The 25,947-nt window shown below is 41.1% G+C and overlaps 1 protein-coding gene across 5 annotated transcripts in view; it reads right to left on the reverse strand.

Annotated features, from left to right (window-relative positions):
* Positions 1-25,947, reverse strand: part of LOC134224618 (Ig-like and fibronectin type-III domain-containing protein 1) — a 704,696-nt gene that overhangs the window by 494,927 nt on the left and 183,822 nt on the right. For 4 of the 5 annotated variants that reach the window (XM_062704041.1, XM_062704040.1, XM_062704043.1 and 1 more), the window contains one exon: positions 23,422-23,462. The exons of the other annotated variant lie outside the window; for it this stretch is intronic. The gene's annotated coding sequence lies outside the window, so the exon portion shown is untranslated. The remainder of the gene's footprint in view (positions 1-23,421; positions 23,463-25,947) is intronic. 5 annotated transcript variants of the gene reach the window in all.

Genomic DNA, 25,947 nt, shown 5'->3' on the forward strand with positions numbered 1-25,947 from the left:
GGTTTGATCCCACGACCCCAGTTCGCATGACAGGTGCTTTCCCTACTAAGCTACGAAGGACCTCCGTCGTCCACCGCAGCTTAGCGGGTACTGATGAAACCAAATTCCAGCACCAGGTACCAGCCGATCTCTCGCAATACATTTTCAGAACTAACTCTCTCAAATGTATTTTTGTACACAATGTCAACCAAGTAGGATGAGTATTTAGTATTGTCCGGCTCCTACACACTTGCTTCATCAGCAACGGCGCTCAATGAAGTAGGGTTGTGTGAGGTTGTGCCAGTTTGGTCGTCAGATCCCAACACGACCACACAAGCGAAGAGAGATCGCCACTCGAGATCAGTACATTCAAAGTTAATTGCCTATATGCCGGGTATTAAGCCACCCGGAGTGGAAATTAATTACTATGTCTCACACAACCCTACTTCATTGAGCGCCGTTGCTGATGAAGCAAGTGTGTAGGAGCCGGACAATACTAAATACTCATCCTACTTGGTTGACATTGTGTACAAAAATACATTTGAGAGAGTTAGTTCTGAAAATGTATTGCGAGAGATCGGCTGGTACCTGGTGCTGGGAATTTGGTTTCATCAGTACCCGCTAAGCTGCGGTGGACGACGGAGGTCCTTCGTAGCTTAGTAGGGAAAGCACCTGTCATGCGAACTGGGGTCGTGGGATCAAACCCCACCGAAGGGGCGGTTACCCTCCAATACCTTTTCCGAACTAAATCTATCACATGTTGTACATATGCATAATCAAGTTTCAGACTTCGAAACTTATTTAAAATGCATATTTTTAATAAATCTTCATTACAACTGTTTCACAACGAACTCTTATATTTTGGCAACGGGGCATTTTGTACATGCGTTTTATATAAGAATTGTAATAGTATATTTAGAAACAGCGTTGTTTGACAGATGTGGATTACATCGGTGAACAAAAATAAAATAATTATTTTATCCATTTTTAAATTGCGAGTTCTGAACATGTTAAAAATAACGTCAATTTGTACAAGGCGAATAATGAATAAATAGGTATATGCATGCAACAATCAACTTATGCAATGTGTACATCATTTTATGTCGTATGATTTTGGTTGTCTTAAAATAACAATTTACAGGGTTGATAACAGACGCAGCAATTTTCCGGTATGCTAAGTTATTCAAAAGATGGTTGTCTCATGAAAGAGAATTTTTGTTTGCTATCATAAATTTAGCAAGATCCTTCAAGTCTAATTGGGATCAACGAGCATGAAGTTTATAAGTAGTCTTCTATCTCTAGGTTGTGCTGTATTCATTTTATGCCGCTCGTTAGTGTCATTCACAATATTCACATTATAACGGAGAGACCACGAATGATGTCAGCTCTAAGCCTTCAAAAATGATTGTGATTCTTTTTATATAAGTGTGGTCCACTTCAGTCTGTAGGTTTCCAGATTTAGTTAATGATTTTAAAAACTCACTCTCCTTCTAATGTTTTGACCAATCAAGTATGAAAAAAAACAAATGAAATGCGGTCTTGATTCAATCGATGGTTTCGTAGGGGTAAATTATGCGAACCGATGTAATGGAAATGGCGAAGTAAAAAAAAATAGACAGATAAAATGCATGATTTTAATTTCAACTTATGCCGGTTTTTTATACACTTACTACCATTTCTGGTGACTATAAATGGCGCATGAATTTTCCAGAAGTACTCCAGAAAGTTGCACCACAAATTCGGAATGGCAGCTTAATTTGCATTAAGCAGTTATTATCACCTATAATTAATAAAATGATTTCGATTTTTATTATTACCTTCATCGAAAAACATGTACGGGGATTTCGTAAATATGTATCAAATAGTAAAAGTAAATTATTCGAAAACAAAACACAACTTGACAGCTCGATTTTTGCTAGTTGAATTGGGTGTTATAACAGCGTTGTATTTTTGTTCCAAAAAGAGACCCAATATAACACGGAAGATGTTATATATTGACTCCACCTCTTGCGCTTTTTCCGTTTTATTGTAGTTGTATATAGGATATTCAAAACAGAATTATGCTCCCATAGGTAGTACTAAATAAGTTGAGATTTCTGAGTTCTGACAAGCTGTGTTGCTTGGGGTGCTCCATCATAACGTTCACTCGAAAGAAACAACCGATAATTTTCGACTACAACCTACATAACACGACACTCGAACGCACGAATCACATCAAGGACGTTGGTGTAGTCCTGGACAGCTAACATTTAAGCAGCACATCTCGTACGCTGTCGATAAAGCTTCTAGGACATTGGGACTAATATTTAGGATTGCCAAGAATTTTTCCGACATTTATTGCTTGATACCACCCGATCGCCGATATACTGCGACGAACGAATCGACTGCGAAGGTATTCTGGAGCAAATAGATTTGAATGTTCGACCAAGGGCACTCCGCTATAGCCTTAGTCCACCTCCACCTCCACCTCCACCTCCTTTCAAGAGGCTCGGAAGCCTCCTTTCAAGAGGCTCGGAAGCCTCCTTTCAAGAGGCTCGGAAGCCTCCTTTCAAGAGGCTCGGAAGCCTCCTTTCAAGAGGCTCGGAAGCCTCCTTTCAAGAGGCTCGGAAGCCTCCTTTCAAGAGGCTCAGAAGCCTCCTTTCAAAAGGCTCAGAAGCCTCCTTTCAAGAGGCTCAGAAGCCTCCTTTCAAGAGGCTCAGAAGCCTCCTTTCAAGAGGCTCAGAAGCCTCCTTTCAAGATGCTTGTAAGCCTCCTTTCAAAAGGCTCGGAAGCCTCCTTTCAAGAGGCTCAAAAGTCTCCTTTCAAGAGGCTCAGAAGCCTCCTTTCAAGATGCTTGTAAGCCTCCTTTCAAAAGGCTCAGAAACCTCCTTTCAAGAGGCTCGGAAGCCTCCTTTCAAGAGGCTCAGAAACCTCCCTTCAAGAGGCCTCAAGCCTCCTTTCAAGAGGCTCAGAAGCCTCCTTTCAAGAGGCTCAGAAGCCTCTTTCAAGAGGCCTCAGAAGCCTCCTTTCGAGAGGCCTCAGAAGCCTCCTTTCGAGAGACTCAGGCCTCCTTTCGAGAGACTCAGAGCCTCCTTTCGAGAGGCTCAGAAGCCTCCTTTCGAGAGGCTCAGAAGCCTCCTTTCGAGAGGCTCAGGAAGCCTCCTTTCGAGAGGCTCAGAGCCTCCTTTCGAGAGGCTCAGAAGCCTCCTTTCAAGAGGCTCAAGCCTCCTTTCAAGAGGCTCAGAGCCTCCTTTCAAGAGGCTCAGGCTACCGTTCAAGAGGCTCAGAAGCCTCCTTTCAAGAGGCTCAGGAAGCCTCCTTTCAAGAGGCTCAGAGCCTCCTTTCAAGAGGCCTCAGAGCCTCCTTTCAAGAGGCTCAGAAGCCTCCTTTCAAGAGGCTCAAGCCTCCTTTCAAGAGGCTCAGAAGCCTCCTTTCAAGAGGCTCAGAGCCTCCTTTCAAGAGGCCTCAGAGCCTCCTTTCAAGAGGCTCAGAAGCCTCCTTTCAAGAGGCTCAAGCCTCCTTTCAAGAGGCCTCAGAAGCCTCCTTTCAAGAGGCTCAGGCCTCCTTTCAAGAGGCCTCAGAAGCCTCCTTTCAAGAGGCTCAGAAGCCTCCTTTCAAGAGGCTCAGGCCTCCTTTCAAGAGGCTCAGAAGCCTCCTTTCAAGAGGCCTCAGAAGCCTCCTTTCAAGAGCTCAGAAGCCTCCTTTCAAGAGGCTCAGAGCCTCCTTTCAAGAGGCTCAGAAGCCTCCTTTCAAGAGGCTCAAGGCCTCCTTTCAAGAGGCTCAAGCCTCCTTTCAAGAGGCTCAGAAGCCTCCTTTCAAGAGGCTCAGAAGCCTCCTTTCAAGAGGCTCAGAAGCCTCCTTTCAAGAGGCTCCAGCCTCCTTTCAAGAGGCTCAGAAGCCTCCTTTCAAGAGGCCTCGAAGCCTCCTTTCAAGAGGCTCGGAAGCCTCCTTTCAAGAGGCTCGGAAGCCTCCTTTCAAGAGGCTCGGAAGCCTCCTTTCAAGAGGCTCGGAAGCCTCCTTTCAAGAGGCTCGGAAGCCTCCTTTCAAGATACTCGGAAGCTACCGTTCAAGAGGCTTAGAACTCGTCAAAAGTCCTCAAAGGAAACCTTAAATTTGACTGGTAGCTTCCACCGAATATATCCTTTCAGTATTCAGATCCGTATTTCATATGTCTTATGAGTTACGATCATTTTCCTTTACAGCGCAAAACAAGGGTTACAATCATGAATGCAAAAGTTCGAAGGAGTCACGAAGGAATCACTCTTATCTTAATTGTTTTTTTATTACCCATAATTGATTAAGTGGTCTATTCTTGGTTGTGATCTATTCCACTCAAAGCTGGGTAGGATAAAGATATGTGTTTAGGGGAAGGTCTCATTTAAGACACAGCAATAAAAACCAATTTAGTAGGATTTTGCTCAAGGTTCATTTTTATATTTTTGTATTGTTGATTTTTTTCTCCGGTGGAAAACGACACACATAATTTCCGTTTTTAATAACGTTTCGGCTTACTCCATTCAGCCTTCATCAGATATTGAAAAAAACGTTCACTTTCCACAAATGCGGTCTTTTTTTTTATATCTGATATGGCTGAATGGAGTAAGCTGAAACGTTTTTAAAAATGGAAATTGAGTGTGTCGTTTTTCACTGAAAAAAAAATCAACAATCCAAAAATATAATGAAAAACTATTTTTTTAAGTTGTTGGATTTCCTCCCAGTTTCCACAGCTAGCAAAGAACTTCTATATTTTAGTATGGGTATGCACTTAACGGCGTAGGTTGCTGCGTATCTGTTTATAGAAATGTTTCATATGCGATATGAAATATGTCCCTTGTGATTGTGTATGAAACATTTCAATAATCAGATCCGCAGATGTTTACGCCGTGGTTAAGTGAATACCCCTAGTTATCTTTCAAACATGTTCTTTCTTAAAAAACGTTGAGGCATACATATCTGGTACAGTTTTATCAGTTTTTTCAGACAATTTGTAAAATTTAAACATAACATTACCACTTAAATATTTATGCACCACATGTGCCCCACAACAAGTAATCAGATGGTTACTCTGTTACCCAAATCATTCAAACTTATTTTTAATCCGCATTCAATTTAGTTTTTTGCGTAATCCCAGATCCTGATTCGCACGTTGAAAAATATTTTCTACATCCTTTTTTGCATCATTTCTGATTCATCCAAACAAGTTAAACGCCAACTCCGAACCGTTTCGATATCATCTTTCTATATGTAGTTGGCCAAATGCTATCTATCTACGATAGGGATGAAATTCCGAAACAAAAAAATCCTTACTATCCTATTTGCCACCCCCTTCCAGCGTGATACGTTGGGATCATCACCGATATTGGAGAAATCCCTTGCCAGCGTATGTCACTGGCAGATGGTGTACGATGTATTCAAACATATTCTTTGTTAGTAGGAACTGGAATCACCCAACAGGTCATCGGAAGTTTCGGCACAACGACGTGCAAAGAATATACCCAACGGTAAAACCTCAAAACCGAACAGACCGGAAACAATGTTGGTGTGGAATACTGAACACGGGACGGGGGGAATGGGAAAAAAAGGGACAAACGAAAGGGAAAGGATTTTCCGGTAGACGATGTTATTATTTCATGGAAAGGAGATTCGTTGGACCAGGGCACTGATGACGGAAAATAAACGTAGGCCTAAACTGGTAAAAAACATTTGTGGAGAGATACTTTGGGAAAATTGGTTTAGTGCGGAAAAACTACAAGTGTTTGCTATTGGCATTTTAGTTCACGAGTATGAGAGATAGGTTCTACGGAATTGTTTGGGGATACATGGGACAGGGTATTAAGATTGCTCGCAATGATAGCAGTTCTTTACTTCATAAGGCAAACATTACGGTCGATGAGGGTTGATTGTCACAAAAAATATCTAAGTTTAAAAAAATCAATATTTGTTTCTAAATATTTTATTTCGAAACGTTCCTAAAAAGGAATCGAAAGGCATGTAGTTAGATATGGGTGATAGTGTTTGCTTCCGTTTACCCTTAAACGATAGCAAATTCTAGTGTGTACTATGTAGTCAAACGAAGTATCATAACCTGAAGTACTGCACAAGGGGAATAACTTGGATGTCTGTGGTAGAAAAATAAGATGCAGCCAAACGATTTACTTTTTCACGTTTGCTCATATGTTGTACTGAAACTAATGTTTTTAAACTACCATAATGATAATCGAATACATTCGATTTTACGACTTTGCAGTCTTTTTTGGTAAAAACTAGTTTATTCGTTGCCTAACGTTCCAACGCGAGGATTGTGTCTTTTTCATGGGGTAATTATTTTTATTGTTCCAAGTCTGATCTGGAACACTACAAATCGTGATACCACTGATTGTAATGGGAAATGATGAAACAGAGCTGGTGACACCGGAAGCACATTTAAATCATTTGTCTGAAAAACTGCATACATATATCCATTTTACTCAATTTCGAGAAAGCAACAAAAAACTGTTTTTGAACAATTTGGCACCGAATCTTTTGAATTCTTCGGCACAAATCAATAGTTTTTGGCAAAACTCAATACCCTGGGGCACTAGTGCGAAAACTGTAAAACTGCTCTTCAAAGTGCGTGCACATATAGTTTCTCGAACAAACGAATTCTTTTTCATACATTGCTGAATAATCATTTTTTTTGTATAGTTTGCCTGAATACGTATTTTTGGACGAGGATTTAAAATAAATAAAAATATCATTTTGGCTAAAAATGTTACATATGCAGTCTCTCAAATAAAGCAAAATTCAATGCATTTTAAGTAGAAATTTCAAAGAAGTTCACGTGGAAATTTAAGGAGCTTTCCACAAGAATTTCGTATGGTTAATACAATAGAAGATACTCGTGTAAATTGAAAATAATTTCTCATGTTTCCCAGGAAAAATTACAAAAAAAATCTCGTTGATGTTCATATGAATTTCCATTGGCAATTTAAAAAAAAATTCGGGAAAATTTTACAAAATTTTCCAACGAATAACACAAAAACTCTGAAAAACTTTCTTTGATATTTCGAAAAAATTACCCGTAGAAATGCGAAAGAATTTTACTTTAAAAATTTAGAATTTCAGAAGAATTTCTAGCCGAAGTTTCGATCTTCCCGAAGTAATGCAGAATAAATTTGCATGGAAATGCAGAAAAACTTGTTGTAGATATTCAGAAATATTTCCCGTGCAAATTTAAAACAAATTCCCCTTTTGGAAACTAAGAATAACTTAAAAATTTAGTGGAATTTCCCAAGAAAACTCTGTGTCTCACCCATTGTGCACTGGGGTTGAATTGCTTGTACAAATATTGTTTTATACCGAACAGATCCTACGCAAAATAGCACATTGAGCTGGCTCTTGGTTCGAGAGAAACGGAAGCTTCGCAATGGGGAGATACAAAAGTAAACATAGCCTGCCGACGAAGAAGAAAGAAAGAAAGAAAGGACATGGCGAGCCAGCTGGCTGGTAGTCCGATTAGGATTGGAGGATGGACTATTTATATAAAGTAGATTTTCAATTACAAATTGCTTTGCTGGAATCCGGTACTGCTGCTGGGAAGGAACGAACAGAACGTTAAGGCATTCATGCAAAGCAGTTAGCAGTTATTGGGGGGCTACAACGACGACGACTGAAACAGATGTCGTCTCGTCTCGATGCGGCGGAGAATGTTGTGTGAATGTGCTGGCGATCCAGCTGTGCTGCTGGGGGAGATGACGAAGACATACGAGCTGTTGGTTTCGCATGGGGCCAGGATGGGCGGGTGAAAAATGGCAAGATTAACATTCTACAGAAAACGTAAATCAATATTGATGGATTGGTGCGCTATCGACCACTTGTGAGATTTAAGAACTGGGGGAAGTTAATATTACTGCATTTCAAATTGAAGAGAACTTTAATTCCAATGCAATATATTAGTTTTATACATATTTTAATGGCAAGTAAAGATCCTCTACATAATCAGCCGTACATAAACCGAATATTTTCTTTTTAATTTTCTATGACATACTTGAATGAAACAAGACTTGTCTTGAAATCTGAGCCATAATTTTCAATTTCCAATAAACGATCTTCGGAACATTCAAAACACAGAATAGCCAACTTTCTTTTTAATTGACTCAGTCAATCCTTTTCGTTCAAAATTATTCATTGCGTTAACCTGTGAACTGAAACCGTTAGTTTATCCTCTGTTTTTTGGAAAAACTAATCTGAAAATTGTTTTCGTTGCCGTTAGAGGCGTCAAAGTGGCTCTAGTGAAAAATGTTGAATTCCAAAAATGCATAAAGAACTCATATCTTCACCATATGATAGATTTTATCTTATTGGCTACATTATTAGTCATACTAAAACCTTCCATAGCACATATTGTATTCATTAGAAATGCTTTTGTTGTTTTTAGCAACTCGATAGAAAATTTCAAAAAATCTGACGATTTTGACAATGAAAAAAGTCTTTTGTCGCCGCTACTTTACATGTACCACGTTTCAGACTACCATCAGACCTTTCAGGGAGCGTCGAAAAAGTTTGCCCATATTTGCACATTTCCAAATTTGAGCCATTTGGAAAAATGTCTAATTAGAGGTAATTTCTTGTAAGAAAAGCCAAAAAGAGCACTAATAGGGTTATATGTCCCACCATTCACGTTTATTTGTATCAAATACTGAAATCCTCGTTGTATAAAACTTGTTGCGAGAAAATCGGAAGGGTATAAGTGTCAAAACTGTATTTTTCCTATACACTTTTTGAAATTATAGTATTTTGAACGCTTCGATCTATTAGGCTCATTTTTTCAAGAGAAACACTGAATACATCTTCTTTTATGAGAGAATCGATTGAGGCAATTTTTATACTCATTTGAACATACACGCACATGCGAACAAAACTACGCACACCAATACACAGTGTATACACACACATACAGACATACATTTTCTCAATTTTTTTTAATCTTTCGTTTATTTGGAAGGCTCATTTGCCATGAAGCGTTACGGAGCCGAAATCATATTTTTCTACACATTTTATGATTCTTATATATAGGGTTAGTTTTGGGGAACCGAAAGACTCGCGGTTTAGTCGAGGTTAGGGAATACAATAATACAGTAGGAAGGGAAAGGAATTTGGGGTGCTTAATTAATTACAATGCTGATGTTCACATGGTTGGCATTCTTGGTGATGTTTCACATCTGTAACGGGACAAAGACACATTTCCTTGGGGAGACAACAACGAGAGGAAGACATACGGATGGGGTTTAACGGCAGGCATGGGGAGTGACGACAAGATGAAGACATTCTTGATTTTTCTCAATTTATCGATTGATATCCAGCAGTTGGCTTCCCAGGCCTTCTATCAAAAATTCAGTTTTGAAGCGAACCCCTCAATGTCTCTCCAAAGAGTCTCGCTTCGACCGTCTTCCAGTACGGTTGGTTTTTGCGCTCTACTTTTGTGCTTAATTCGCTTAAAAGTAGACCAATAGAACCAGAGCAGTGACCGCGGTCTAAACAAATGTGTAGTGATCAGGGAATCAATATTCGAGCAACGCCTAACAATATACTCTTTGGCATCAACAGAGATTGTTACTGACAATCGCACCTAGTGACAAACCTTTATCAGAAGCCGAACACAATATGACAAGAATCATTTGCCTTTTCTCGCTTGTTTCGCATGCGCATTCAAAAAAAAAAGATTTTCTGGTAGTGAATGAAAAAGTGCTACAGATTCTAAAGACGCGCTCATGTTCGTGCATGCTAGGGCTGATCGATTGTTATCAAGGGCAATGCCCTTGCTAATATTGCAATCAAGCCTATGTAAGTAAATGCTCAAACATGTTCAGCGTCAGAATAATTGAGGAGAAGTAAGTTTTTGATAAACTGTAAATTTATTTAAACAAGCATACACACACTAACATATATAAGGTACACTGGGGGAAGTGGAAAAGGAAAAATCGATAGTGCATGTTTGAATTAGCGTAAAACCAGTTTAAATGATATAAATGCGTTCAATCAAAATGGGCTCTCAAAAACAGTGAATTTTGCACCAACTGTGCGGTAATTCATACCATTTTGGTCGCTTGAAATTTGTGGAAAAAGATTTCAAAATAAGGAGTTGTTTTTCCACTTAACCTAGTGGGATGGGGTAAGTGGAAAACCCATGTTACCTTGATCTTTAATAGTGATGAGTAGTTACATATAAGTAAAATCAATACGATAATTGTTCTGAGTATTTTTTGTGGAATAATTTCATTACCTTAACGGAATAGATCCTTCAGGAATTCTCGTAATAGCTAGGGGAGGGCTGGTTTTGCCTTCTCGAACACTAAGTGTACGTAAAATCTATATGTTCGCCCCAAAGATGAACTTTTTAAAAGAAAAATGTGAGTTACAGGGTTATAAACTAATCAACTTAGTTTAACGAATTGAGATGATGTCTGTATGTGCGTATTTGTATGTATGTGTGTGCGCAAAGCACGTACAAAATTATCAGCTATTTTTAAGCACTTGTCCTTAACCGATTTGTTCGTAAAAAAATTGCATTTAACGGCGAAACTTGTTATGAATAGAAATTAATGTGAATTACAGAAAATATTTACCTATGATAGCACTCATTAACTTGTTTATATATTTTTTTTCATATGTAAAACATGTGAAAGGCATCAATACCGATAGGTGGATTAATCAGGCATTTTCTCATTTATATTAGTCAAATCACCACTGGAATCACAATGATAACAAAGAAGGAACATATTAGGATGCACAGCTATCGAAATAAACCCTGGAGGAAAGAAAAAATTGCGTAATTAGAGCATTATCCACTTCCCCCGCAGTGTTTGATACTAGAGAAAAGTGTAAAATCTTTGAATTATTTGCTTTCATGGTACAAACCACTACAAATTGAATGGGATTAGTTCAATTGTATTGTAATAGTAACCTGTAATATTAATTCATTTGAGAAAGGGACAATTAATGCAAATAAGAATTGATTTTATGAATGCAAAAATCAACTTTTCGCGAAACCTTAAATTACAGTTCAAGCGTTAACCGTGTTAGTGTATGTATTATACAAACTTCAACATAGTATTAGTGTGAGCATCAAAGAATTTTCTTGCATAATGCTATGATGTGGTAAAAACTGTAAAGTATGTACAATTCCAATTTTTCGAGTCGATTTTTACACTTACCCCCTTTTTCCACTTCCCCCAGTGTACCTTACACATATACATATACACAAATACACATACACTTATGGGGCAGCAGGGACTTTGTCCAAGGGCTTGACGACCCCTCCCCATGGCCACTGCGAGTTAGACCGGGACCATCGTCCCTAACCCCTAGTCCCAAGGCGTCAAGCGACCCGTGCCGAGGGGATGCATGGCCAGGGGGGGTGAAATAATAAGCTAGGCCTTTAACGGAGCCTGTGGGGTACCTGGGCACAACCACACCATTGTTCTCATAGGCTATTGTTCTTGCGCCAAGTGGTGCCCCACCAAATAACAATAGCTGGCGACGCCAGTGTCCCTTACCGCGTCATGCTGGGCTCTGGCGTGGTGGACCTCTTTTTCCGAGCAACTCGTGGGATCAAAACGGAAAACCAAGCCAATTCTTCAATTAGTGATAGTAGTGTAGGCGAACCCCTTCGCAAGAGGTGGGTTGTTCAGATCTCCGCTTAGGAGGCCAGAGGCAATAGTCGGCAGCTCAGTGCGCAGCGCCAGCGTGGGCCACTTAACCTTCCTCTCGGCTAAAAAAACGCCGGTAGAGGTTATTGACGGTCCATGGCTTATGGAGGCGATGAACCGCAAACGCGATGGGCTTTCGGCCTTCGAGGTGGCGACGGAATAGCTGGACGCCATCATCGACTTTGCGTCATCGAAGCATAATATCAGTAAGGACCTTGCATAAACTTCGAAAGTCGATGCTGGACGCCAAGCTGGAGAGGGCGGTCGGGACGGCCAAGTGTAAACCCGTAAAATCCGTGGAGTCGAGGTCTACCCAGACTGAGGCCCAAGAATTCGCGGACTCGGGCAAGGTCGAATCGACCGAAGGCGTGCCAGCGAAGACGGTGGTACCAAAGTCTACCGAGACTGAGGCTCAAGTATTTGCGGGTACGTCGGGGGTGACTGCTCCAACGGAGCAGACACAAAAACGGAGGAGACAGTCTCCAGGGGATGAGCTCGCTGGGGGCCGCTCCAAAACGCGGAGGGTTACTACCCCGAACAAGGGTAGTGGGGCTGGGAAGCTGAACCCCGGCCAGGTACCTCCAAAACCGGGGGAGGAAGGACCTGGAAAGGTCCGTCCACCCAGGAAAAACGGTGGTAAGGGGTTACGGCAGGCTGAGAGCTCTCAGCCGCACCAGACCAGGGAAATAGAGGGGGTGACACCTCCTGGACTCTGGTCAAGAACAAGAGGAAACCGAAGACGTCAAGGGCCGAAAAGAAGGCCCAGGCGAATGAGGGTAGCAAGACGTCTAGGGTAGGCGCCAATCGCTCCAGGGGCGATGCCCTAGTCATCACGGCGGACGAGGCTAAGTACTCGGACGTCTTGAAGACGATGAGGAGTGATGTCAAGCTCGGTGAACTCGGCGCCGACGTACGTCGAATAAGACGTACCCGGATGGGCGAGATGATCCCCGAGCTGAAGCGGGGCGTCTCGCAAAAGGGCGCCGCCTACAAGAAGTTGGCGGAGGAAGTCCTAGGCGAGACGGTCAAGGTGAGGACACTCACGACGGAGGTGAATCTAAGGGTTAAAGACCTGGACGAGATCACCGAAGTCGAAGAGCTCGTCACGGAGCTGCGGCGACAGTGTGAAGTGCAGACGCCCACCGCAGCCGTTCGGCTACGGAAAGATCCGGCAGGGACGCAGGTAGCATTGGTTCGGCTATCTGCAGCGGACGCCTCCAAGGTAGTCAAGGTGGGATGGTCGGTGTGCCCTGTGGGCATATACGAGCAAACCGAAGTTTGCTTGAAGTGCCTGGAACCGGGGCACAAGCAATGGGACTGCAAAGGCTCTGACAGAAGCAATTTCTGTCGACGCTGCGGATTGGAGGGACATAAGGCACAATGCTGCACAAACCCTCGCAATTGTTTGATTTGTTCCAGCAAAGCTGTGAACAGCAAGCACCCCGATGTGCCCTGCGTTTAAGCGTGCTGCAAAATCACAGTGCAGGTAACGCAGCTGGCTTGCTCGGCCTCGCCCGAGTGTTTGGTGTGCGCAGGTTTAGAGGAAACGACGGAACACGTGTTGTTCGTGTGCACACGTTTTCGCGCAATGCGTGACCACATGTGGTCTGGACACTACCTCGGACAACCTAGTTCGGAGGATGTGTAAAGATGAAGTTGGCTGGAACGCCGTTCTATCGGCTATTGCCCAAATCGTCTCGGAGCTACACAGAAGGTGGCGCGAGGACTCAAGGATGGCTAGTTCAGGCGCAAATAAGAGGTGGTCCAAGGGATCGGAGTCGGCTTCATGGGTCATACCGGTGGTCATGCTATGTGGTCGAACTTGATCCTTTTATCGAACAAGTGGCCGCGCGAAGAACAACATGGTATCGTCGCTTTCGCGGCGTCGGTCAACCGGGCGGGTTCCGAGGCCGAGGACGGAAAGGCTGGGGCAGGCGTAGGCACCGCGTCGGCAAGTCCCTCTGTGTGTTGGCGAATAGACCCTGTCGCAGAGAGGTCAATTTGGGGTGCACGCGGCATCATCATTCTTGATACCAGTCGTGCAGAGGGAAGCAGGCGCGAAGTCGACCCTTCCCACCTTCCGAGTACATAGGGCGTGGTAAGGCCACCTGGAAAGCCGGCAATGCGCTGGCACGATACCATGGTGTTCTTCTAAAAAATCGAGTCACGATGTTCGGTGCTGCAAGGACACGCAGCTAACCTTGAAGGTACGTTGTGCACTGGCCTCCTTTGAAGCATTACTTTCTGGTTGTACCGAAGGGACTATGGGCTTGGCGGCAATGGAAACGGTTTAGCCAGTCGGGGATGTAGTCCTGCCTCCCTCGTTTGCTGTTGCAGGTTGTCCCTAACCTCGCACTTCCTGGACGACCCAGGATGTCTTTTGAGCAGATTCCCCCTCCATTGCTTAGGAAGAGAAAAAAACATACACTGATGGACATGAGTATTTGTAATGTTTTCATAGTAATCTCTATTAAAACATTTTTAATATATATGTATTTTAGGTATCTATATTATTGGAAGCGTTTTGTATGGGAGGTCCACGTTTTCTTCCTTTCCTCTCGATTCCAAGCTATTAAGTGACTTTAGGTATTCCTGAAGTCGCTCAATAACTAGGAGTCATCTCTGTGGTACATACTGCGTAGTGGCCTGGCCATATGAAAAGAAAAATGACGGAATTCAGAAACCGAGATTAAATCAGAACCCCTCAATGTCTCTCCAAAGTACTCCGAATTGAATCAAAATGTGTCCCACCTTCAGGCCTTGGAAAATTCGTTCAAAAACGAATGAAGGCTTCGTGTTTAGCCACAGTGGGGTTTTAATTTCGGTACATCGATTGATGTTTGCGCTATGACGTGATATTTGCTGCACGAACAAGGGAAGAGGCAATTACAAAACATTCGTCTTATACATTGAAAGTGGGATGTTTTGAACGTGGTATCTCTACAAGCCGGGGTAGTGCCGAAGAGGCATCGTTCAGTAGGATAGCGTGAGATGAGGATGCTTCCTTCGTTTATTGGCAGTGTTCCAGATGCGAGTGAGTTTTGTGTAAATACAAAATCATATTTGCTAGAAAGAGAGTGCCCGCATTATATACCTACCTCTCTCCTCTCGGGAGTATATCTGGTGCTGAGGCATCGGTTCTAATCTTCATAAATTCATTCATCCAAGCCATGCCCATCATTCTTCGTTTAAAACAATTTTAAAAAACTTCAGTTTTAGCAATTCTGCTGTATTTTAAAATATCCCAAAATAATTTCTTCAAATGTCCAGAAATTACAGAAATAAAAAAGAAAATAACCGAATTTATTTTTTTGGTAGGCACATCTCCAACATCCCTAAAATAGACTTAATGCTACTTTTTATATAAGGCTCAAGGAAAGTTGGGCAAAGAAAACAGCTTTCTGAATGATTCACCATCGGCCGGCGGTGTGTCATCTGTCTCTTTCCGTCCTTCGGAAAATTGTGATTGTGTTAGTGCAACACCGGGCAATATCATAAACCCCAATCTTGCCCACTACGTTTGACAATAGCCATCATCTTTGAGTTTCCAATTGTTCGGTTGAAATTGGGTTTCCCACTGACAATTCTATTTTGTAAACAAACCATTGTTCCGAACTGATTTTTTCCAAATAGACGTAAATATTTTTCACCATTTTTCGAGAACTTGTGCGAAAGTATGAATGCGAGGTATGTTTGAACAAGAATATTGATGCCTTTAATAAATTTTCATATTTCGATCGGCACCAAGCGCTCTACTTTGCGAAAATATCACGATATTTGAAACATATTTTCAACTGGAGGTTTTCGATGACTATGATTACGCCTCTGTGTTAAATTAATCGATTATTTTGATGCTGGCATCAAAAACATGGCCGCTTGGCAGACCCCTGCATAAACACTTATTCAAAAAGGCAGCCCAAAAATGTCCAATTAAACAGTTGAAATTGACCTTAAAAAATTGAAAAATGCTCCTTAAAAAAGTGATAATTTTTCCTTAAATTATCTAACAAATTACCTTGAAATATATAAAATGCTCCGTAAACATTCGAAAAGCGTACCGTAAAAACGAAAAAAATGTACCGTAAACAACTAAAAATGCTCCTTTAAAAAGCAAAGATTTGCTATGTAATTAATGATAATTGCGCATAATACTGACAAAAGAATTATTATAAAATAGTTCAAAAGGTACCTTGAAATTGGCTATCATAAATTATAATGTTATGCACAATTGTATAGCCCCTAAAAGTTATTGCTGATTGTTTTGCTTGGTTACCCTATTCAACCGAAAACTAAGAAAAGTCCTCCTCCTTTCATTTTTTTTTACGGAGCCCTTTTTTTCGTTTAAGGAGCATTTCCTCAAATTAAGGACAAATTTTCGTTGGTTTAAGGAGCATTTCTTTATTTTAGGGAGCATTTTTATTAGTTTAAGGAGCATTTTTTATTTTTTTATTTTAATATATAAGGTACACTGGGGGAAGTGGAAAAGGAAAAATCGATAGTGCATGTTGGAATTAGTGTGAAACCAGTTTAAATGATCTAAATGGGTTCAATCAAAATGGGCTATCAAAAACAGTCAATTTTGCACCCACTATGCGGTAATTCATACCATTTTGGTCGCTTGAAATTTGTGGAAAGAGATTTAAAAATAAGGAGTTGTTTTTCCACTTAACCCAGTGGGGTGGGGTAAGTGGAAAAGCCATTTTACCTTGATCTTCAATGGTGATGAGTAGTTACATATAACTAAAATCAATACAATAATTGCTCTGAGTATCTTTTGTGGAATGATTTCATTACCTTAACGGAATAGATACTCAAGGAATTCTCGTAATAGCTAGTTTTGCCTTCTCGAACACTAAGTGAACGTAAAATCTATATGTTCGCCCCAAAGATGAACTTTTTATAGGAAAAATGGGACTTACTAATCAACTTAGTTTAACGAATTGAGATGATGTCTGTATGTGCGTATTTGTATGTATGTGTGTGCAAAAGCACGTTCAAAATTATCAGCTATTCTTAAGCACTTGTCCTTAACCAATTTGTTCGCAATAAAAAAAATTGCAATCAACGGCGATATTTGTTATGAATAAAAATTAATGTGAATTATAGAATATATTTACCTATCAGTGCTATTTTTAACATTTTTGTACATTTTTTCATATGTAAAACATGTGAAAGGCATCAATACCGATAGATGGATTAATCAGGCGTTTTCTTATGTACATTAGTCCAATTACCACTGAAATCACAATGATAACAAAGAAGGAAACATATTAAGATTCGCAGCTATCAAAATAAACCCTGGAGGGAGGGGAAAAATTGCGTGATCAGAACATTATTCACTTCCCCCGCAGTGTTTGATACGTGGGGTAAGTGTAAAATCTTTTAATTATTTGCTTTCTTGGTACAAACCACTACCAATTGAATGGGATTAGTTTAATTGTATTGTAATAGTAACCTGTGATATAAATTCACTTGAAAAAGGGACAATTGTGCAAACAAGAATTGATTTTATGAATGCAAAAATCAACTTTTCGCGAAACCTTAAATTACAGTTCAAGCGTTAACCGTGTTAGTGTATGTATTATACAAATTTCAACATAGTATTAGTGTGAGCATCAAAGCATATTCTTGCATAATGTTATGATGTGGTAAAAACTGTAAAGTATGTACGATTCCAATCTTTCGACTCGATTTTTACACTTACCCCATTTTTCCACTTCCCCCAGTGTACCTTATTATTTTTAATTATCATTAATTACGTAGCAAATCTTTGCTTTTTAAGGAGCATTTTTAATTGTTTACGGTACATTTTTTTCGTTTTTACGGTACGCTTTTCGAATGTTTACGGAGCATTTTATATATTTCAAGGTAATTTGTTAGATAATTTAAGGAAAAATGATCACTTTTTTAAGGAGCATTTTTCAATTTTTCAAGGGTAATCATGAATCTTTCATGATGCATTTACCATTTTGCCATTCAAAAAATACGGATTCATGTAGTGGTGTGTTGCCAACCTTCATTCCCCCATAAGATAATTTAGCAAAAATAGTGTTGAAATTAGTTTTGGTCAAATTTCGTCTTTTTAATACCATTGAGCACAGATCTAAGTTATTTTCTCCAGTACGGGTTGTTGGTTGGACCCTCCTCAGCCGTGCGGTAAGATGCGCGGCTACAAAGCAAATCCATGCTGAGGATTTTCTGTTTGGTTTGGAAATCGTCTCGACTTCCCTAGGCATAGAAGTATCATCGTGTTATCCTCATGATATATGAATGCAGAATTGGTAACTTACTTAGCTTAGAAACCTCGCATTCAATAACTGTGGAAGTGCTTAAAGAACACTAAGCATCGAGGCGGCAATGTCCCAGTGGGAGATGTAATGTCAATGAAGAAGGAGACTTGTTATTGGTAAGAATGTTTTGATTTTAGAGTTTCACCTATATTAACGGGTAAGCGTTATTTGGCCGATACCCATTCGGCCGAAAGTCATTTGGCCGAAACCCATCTGGCCGAAAGGGTCGTTTGGCTGAAAGGGTCGTTTGGCCGAAAGAGTAATTTGGCCGAAAGAGTCATTAGTCATTTGGACGAATAGGACATTTGGCCGAATAAGACATTTGGCCAAATAGGTCATTTGATCGAATAGAACATATGAAAAGTGAGAAATTAGGAGTGAGAAGAGAGACGTCTCAATTCTTATTCCTTATGTCTCACTTCTCACTGTAAAAAGTGAGAAGCGTGAAGTGGGTAGTGAGACGTTTCACCACCCACTACTCACTTTTCACAGTGAGAAGTGAGAAATGAAGAGTAAGAAGTAAGATGTCTCACTTCTCATTTCTCACTTCTTGCTGTGTTAAGTAAGTAGTTTTCCTCATTACTCATGTCTCACTTCTCACTGTAAAAAGTGAGTAGCGTGAAGTGGGTAGTGAGACTATCCACTACGCGCTACTCACTTTTCACAGCAAGAAGTGAGAAATGAAGAGTGATAAGTAAAACGTCTCACTTCTTGCTGTGTGAAGTAAGTAGTGCGTTGCGGGTAGTGAGACGGCTCTCTTCTCACTCCTAATTTTTAATTTTTCTAATGACCTATTCGGTCAAATGTCCTATTCGTCCAAACGACCTATTCGGCCAAATGTCTTATTTGGCCAAATGTCTTATTTGGCCAAATACCTATTCGGCCAAATGACCCTTTCGGTCAAACAACCCTTTCGGCCAAACGACCTTTTCGACCAAATGACTCTTTCGGCCAAAGGACCCTTTCGGCTAAACGACCTCTTCGGCCAAACGACCCTTTCAGCCAAATGCCATTTTCAGCCAAATAACTTGTTCGGCCAAATGACCCTTTCAGTCAATGACCAATTCGGCCAGACGACCCTTTCGACCAAACAACCCTTTCGACCAAACGACCATTTCGGCCATACAACCCTTTCGGCGCAACGACCTTTTCGGTCAAATGACCCTTTCGGCCAAACAACTTTCGGCCTAGTGGCATTCGGCCGAACGGTATTCAGCCATGGCCCTTCCCCCTCCGTTCGTCTAATGTGCGTACATTCAGAAAACTCTTTTTTTGGGCAAAAGAAAAACTTTTGCACAGCCTGCCTGCTTAAGGTAACGAAAGATTGCTGCCAAAAAACTGTGTCAAAGTGATTTTTCACGCAGGTTTATTGCGTTTATCAGTTGAGAAGTGCATGAATCAAGCGTAATGTAACTAAAATAAACTTGATACATTTTTTCTGTACAAAACGATGTTTCATCGCTGAATTATAGATTAATTTTCGTGATGAGCCACCGTTACATCCAGGCCTAACATTGGTACCCGCTCTGTGGAAGAATGTCCGTGAGGAAATTTGCCCGTATTGTAAAAAAATGGGATTTATTTTCGGCGGCAAAGCTCCTTTGAAGAAGGATGGTGATTTTTGCATCAGATAGATTAGTAGCATTAGTAGGTAGTGTGCGTTTTCGTACTATTAGTAGATTATGGAGTTCTGAGTAAGGCATATGGTATGGCATATGGCTGATGTTTACCTGAGTTTTCAAAATGTTTTAATTATTCGGTTTATGAAGCTGGCATTTTTACTTTTATTGAAGTAATGCAGATCAAAAGATCAAAAGAAAATCTTCATAGTTGCCTACCTACCGCAGTAGACTGGAGTAGCTGAGGTGTTCAACAGGATTTTGGCTGAGAAGATTCATGGTGTACTGAATGATTCAAGCGTTCTTTAAAAAGTGTTCGGATGCGGCATTAGCATTTGAACCGTTTGTTTGAGAAACTGCATATGTAACATTTTTAGCCAAAATGAGATTTTTATATATTCTGAATCCTCGTCCAAAAATACGTATTCTGGCAAAAAATACGAAAAAAATATTTTTGTTCAGGAATGTATGAAATTTTTTTCGTTTGTTTGAGAAACTACATATGTCCACGTACTTTGAAGAGCAATTGTGGAGTACTGCTTACATTTTTTGCACTGAAAGTATCCCAGGGTGTTGAGTTTTGCCAAAAACTATTGATCTGTATCGAAGAAATCAAAAGATTCGGTGCAAATTTGTTCAAAAACAGTTTTTTGTTGTTTTCTCAAAATAGTGTAAAATGGACTTATGTAGTTTCTCAAACAAATGATTCATTTGTGTATATGTTAAACCGAGGCCCAACGCCCGCCGTTCCTGTAAGCGTTTCTTATGTAGGCCCAACCGAGGCCCAACGCCCGCCGTTCCTGTAAGCGTTTCTTATGTAGAAGAAGTTTTGGAACGGGAAAGGGCAGTTTGGCGGGAGGTCACTATACCAAAAGCAGTTTTGCCGAATATGCCATTACGACCATATGATCGAAAATGTCATGGCTTCGCAAATAGCCAAAAATGCTTTTTGTTCAAAAAGGTCGTTTGGTAGAAAGAGCCATTTGGCCGAACGGGTTATATGGCCGTCATTGTCATTACTGTCGTTTTCACACTGAGAAGTGAGAAATAATAATTAAGTTTAAGAGACGTCTCATTTTTTTCATCTCTTTGTATTTAATTTCTCACTGTGAGTTGTAATAAATGAGAAATAGGAATCGGAATGTTTACAATTCTCACTATGATCTATTATTTCAAACATGGGTAAACCGTTCGACCAACTGTTATTTTCGGCCAAATAACCCGTTCTACCTAACGACCATTTCAGCTATACGACATTTTCGACCGTATGACTTATTCAGGACATCGACCAGCAGCTGCGCCTCATCGAACAGACAATTCCGGTACCCGTCAGCATCATGTACCAAATGCTCAAAGAGCATTCAAAAAACCTTTATCTGTCTGACTCCGAACGACTTCGCAGAGGAGTTGGAGAACCCCGATGGCAAACTGTCGATCAAATTACCCATAACAGATGAATGCCCTAGGTTCCTTTAACATCTTGAATCTCCAACTCATATCGTGAGTACCCTGTTTATCGAGCAGCTTTTGCTGAATTTTGATCATTGTCTCCGACTCAGCTATTTTCCACCTGGATTCAGATAGCAAGGAAGAAAGCAAAAGTTATCCCCATTAGACTGGCCTAGCTTAGTATGGAGAGAAAAGAATGTTGTCGTATTCCCCGGCCCAGGATTGTGTCTTTTGATGGAAAAATTAATTTCTCAAAATTTCAGCTCATTCTCTTGTTGCATAAACTGGCGCATTTGATTTGAAGTTTGTATGGGGATTTCAGCCTAAATATATAGGAAAATATATCTCCGTCACTCATTCGATTTGGAAATTGGTTCTAATTGCTTGATTAGGCTCAGAATTGCAAAAAGGGTAGTTAGTATGTCACAGAACAATTTCACAGAACATTGTACGATGATTAAATGAGTTTTTCCTCAGCTTTCGGCTGATGTATCAGGAGCTGGATTGTGAATTTTTGAAATTATTGATCGAATCAAATTAGCCGAAAGCTATAAAAACGGCCCATGGGAATTTGACAACTTTTTGTTTCCTGGGCCAGCCTAATCCCCATCCGAAAGCATGAATTCATCTTCTTCAAAAAGCTATTGTGCAATCAACGTTCTCTCAGGATTATCCGAGCTTTCCGAAAAGCCGGCTACTTGAATCAGTTGAGAAATTAAAATTGACTGTGATGACGTTATTAGGTCTTGAGTTATTGAAAGTCCAAATCATGTACAGTCCCTAGAGAATGGTTTTCCGATCCCAAAAGCACTATTAAATTAGTGAGCTGTGCATATATGTTGTTTCTCGGTCAATAACAAGTAGCAACTACGATGTGTACAGTCAATCAAGTTAAGCCAAGCTACTAATTGTTTGATAATACTCTTACGGTATAGAATTCTTTTAACAACTACCCCAGAAATTCACATCGCAATCCCTTTCTGAAACCTCTACAGGAGGTTCCACGTAAAATCCCTTGGAATTCTTCCAGAAATTTTTCCGAAAAATCCTTCTTTCCCCACGATTTCCTCCGAAAACCTCACCAGTAACTCCCTGGGGAATCTCTCTGGAAACTCTCACCGGGATCACATTGGAAATTCCCTCTGACATTCCTTCAATATGAGTTAGCATTGCATCAAATATCTATGACATTAAAATTATCATTAAAAGCCCAGATTTCTCGTGTGTTATAAAAATAGTATTTTGGCCATAACTCTGAGCCCATAGTTCGATCGGCCTATTTACTATAGGAAACAATGGGATAAGTGCCTAAAAAATGAGTAAGATTAGTTTGCGTACACACATACACACACATACATCACTTCAATTCGTCGATCGGTATATAACACTATGGGTCTCAGGGCCTCCTATAAAAAGTTCGTTTTTGGAGCGAACATATAACCTTTACGTATACTTTGTATACGAGAAAGGCAAAAATATCTCCTGAAACGTTTGTATTGTTTAGTTTATTCAAGTACATAGTTACGAGAAAACTATAATTTGACAACCGATTGGCCTTAAAATCGAAAGCTAAATGATGGCGATCAAAAACTGATAATTTTAATCGCTTCATTGCCTTTCCAGAGCGCATACATTTGTTGACATACAAAATCACATTCGCTGCAATCCCATACACTTCGTCACTATTCTGAAACCTCAACAGAAATAGACTAAATAACTAAGACCTAACATGCAGCACATGCACCGGTCGTCAGCGGCCGCAGGATGGTTTGCCCTCTCGCAATCTCGGTCGTCTTTTGTCTCCACTAAGCGCACCACAGCAGTTCATTCGGAACTGCAACCAACTGCGCGCAGGAAGTTTCAGGTGCTTTATGCAACCGTTCTACGATTGCACGCGCGCCTGAAATCAACTTATCGCGTTTCCCCAGCGCCCTCCGATAAACCGTCTCACTGGTTGACCTTGACTCTCCGGCAGGGCCAGCATTTGGCCCATTAGTTAGTAATGCTCGTATGGGAGCCGATAGTCTCAGATTAGCACCTTCCAGACGTTCTGGTGACTGCGGTGCAGCGTGCGGCTGACTGGTGGAACTAATTGTTTCGATGTGCAGTTTGTCTTTTACAAAGAGTGTTGGTTCGATGGCGGTTACATGATCATGAATTGATCAAACCGTGAAAATGTTTGAAAGATGATAACTTGATTCCGATGGTCAAGGTTGCCTTTCGAAACAGACGGTGCGGTGCGCGATGCGTCTCGATGAAGGGATTGTTACTCGCCTTCGAAATCTAATTGGGTATGAACTTATTGATTCTTATCCCAATAGACTGATATATCATAAATGAAATAGTATCGTTCACACCACAATCAACGTATTTGATCTGAACTTAGCGTTATAGTGTTATAACCATCGCATTACATACCTTTTAATCAGTGTATTATTTGTTGATTGATTGAATTAACTCTGAAATAATAAGAGAATAAATGAGCATTAGTCTTAAAAATATTGCCAGTTGCTTATTCTACTCAGATTAAAGTCAATCTATTGCTGTTCGAGTTGCATGAAACCAATTACAGTTCCATCTGATATTATTATTTTGAGACACAATAAATTGCATGCTTCCGCAAACAATCATCGCAAACATTCCCATCAGTTCTCGCTCGCTATTCTAAAAGTCTGTAATGGCGTCTCATTTCCCCGCAATGAAGGGAAAACTTTTCCAATCACTTCAGAATCAAAATCCAGCGGTTGGATCGCATCACATCGTGTGCCGACCAGCTGCCATAGGCTCAAGGAAATAATTCCACGAGAAATCATTTCCACAAATTGATATTACTTCCTCTGGCAGGCCCCACCCCCACCCGGCAGTGCTCAGCCGGTCGTCCGTCGAAAATCCACCAACATTGCAACAGTAAGAGTGGCCCTTGCACAAAATTCTAGGCATTATAAAGCCGGGCACCGGCAGCGCAGTCAGGGAGAATGACGTTCAGACTGTTGAAAAGAAACCTCAAAACTTAATTTAACGACATCGTCAGGAATCACTCGATTGGATTTTCTCTCCACGGAACGCTCGAATGCGCACCCAATTTCGGGTTTGCCTCGAAAACAAAAAGGAATATTCGTCTGGCTTGTCACGCGGTGGAAGGTGGATGGGGTGAGAAAACTATGCCAAGTCAATAAAACTTGTAATTTAAAAACCATTTCGAGCCATCGTTGGGATTACGGAATCTTTTGCGCTCCGAGATATTGTGGGGAAGGTTTCCTTCAGAGCTGTTTTCCCCCAAACAAGTGGAAGTTTTTGCATAATAAGCGAAGTTTGTTTCTGGTTTGCAAAGTTTCTGCTCACGTGCTGTGCTTTGCATCTTAATTCTTCTAACGATCGCCCATTAGTCTCACTTTCTTCGTTAACCAGGAGAAATATCAACAATTTGAATAGTTGAACTTCTATCAAAATTCAATAGAAAACGAACAGAAGCAGAAAACAATAGTGTATGTAGTAAACTGACAACGTTTGGAATTAAGAATTAGGGGGTAAATTGATATAAGATCAGCGGAGTAGTACCGTTCACTCTGTTTTCGAGTTGTATGCACCTTCGGAATTGGAACCGTATAGTAAAATACCTAACAGTCGTCCTAGACTACTTCCTTTTCCTTCTGAACGAAGTTTTTCTTCGAATGCAACGAATAATGATAAGCTTCTTATATCTGTTGCGTATTTTAAAATAATGGACAGCGATCAAATACGATGCTCGCTTCAAAAACCAAGGTTGCACATGTCAAGCTTGTTTCCATGCCACATCTGAAGCTTCCGGATTAACCGAAAATCATAGCTTTTTGGTCAAGCGTAAAGTTTTTTCGAGTGCCACGAACACAGTTCTGAGCTAGAATCGATCCAATGAACGCAATTATAAAGCCACATGTCGCATTCAAAGTGAGTGAAATTCTTAGACAATTTACGCAGTGATTGGCGACTCCATGATGAAAACAAAATTTTTGGGGACAGTAGAAATTAAAAAAAAACAATCCCGTTCATAGATAGATAGAAAGATAAAGGTGGGAGCTCGGGACTTGTTCCCGAGCGCCAATGAAAAACCACCAATCGGCGTTTCTCCGGGAGATGACCGGGCCCTGGTACCAGTTCACTGGTTCCCAGCCAGCCCAAGCGGAATCTGCCTAGGGGACGTGGCGGAGGTTTGACAGTGGGCTCTGTTGAATCTCTACAAAAAACCACATGTCTATAAGCAGCTCCGTACAAGCGACCCGTGCCGCTTCCAAAGCACTTCAGCCCCATCAACAGGAGTGCCAACCGGCACATTAGGATCGATACCAGTAAGGTCCTAATTACGATATATTCTGGTCACGGCTGGTCACGACGAAAACGGACAGAATCTGGATAGCGGATTTGAAACGACGATTTTGGGCTGACGGTCGTGCTGTTCTACTCCCTGATTAAGGAAGGGTGACACCGGCTTGAAATGGCGAGTGGGCCAACAGTACGGCCGCCTCCGTCCCGGTAAAAAAAACTAGCAGTCCTCCGAATACGTTCAATACTCGTCCACTAAGTTCTTGGTGAGTACTAGGCCCGATTGCGCGATCGGCTCTGAACACGGCCATATGAGTGCGTCCGTGTCAACCCTCGCATGGACCTCACTGCTTGCAAAGACAATCCATGGATCATTAGCGACTACGTACGATGGGTGGAGATAACGGTTTGGAGGGGGGACCCTATAGAATGAGTAATTCAACAAATCACACAGAAGTAGGAGCGGCGAATCCGTTCGCCAGTAGTGGGTTGGTGAGATCACCGCCACCAGTAGCAGTGCTACAACAGCAGCAGAAGCAGGAGCAACGGCCAGGGCAGAGCGAGTCAAATAAGCCTCCACAAAAGCCGAAAATAGTGACAGCAAAGAGATTGGTGGAGGACCTTCACAATTTCGTGGATGGGAGG

Source organism: Armigeres subalbatus, chromosome 3 (genome assembly GCF_024139115.2).
Source record: "Armigeres subalbatus isolate Guangzhou_Male chromosome 3, GZ_Asu_2, whole genome shotgun sequence".
Taxonomy (NCBI): Eukaryota; Metazoa; Arthropoda; class Insecta; order Diptera; family Culicidae; genus Armigeres; species Armigeres subalbatus.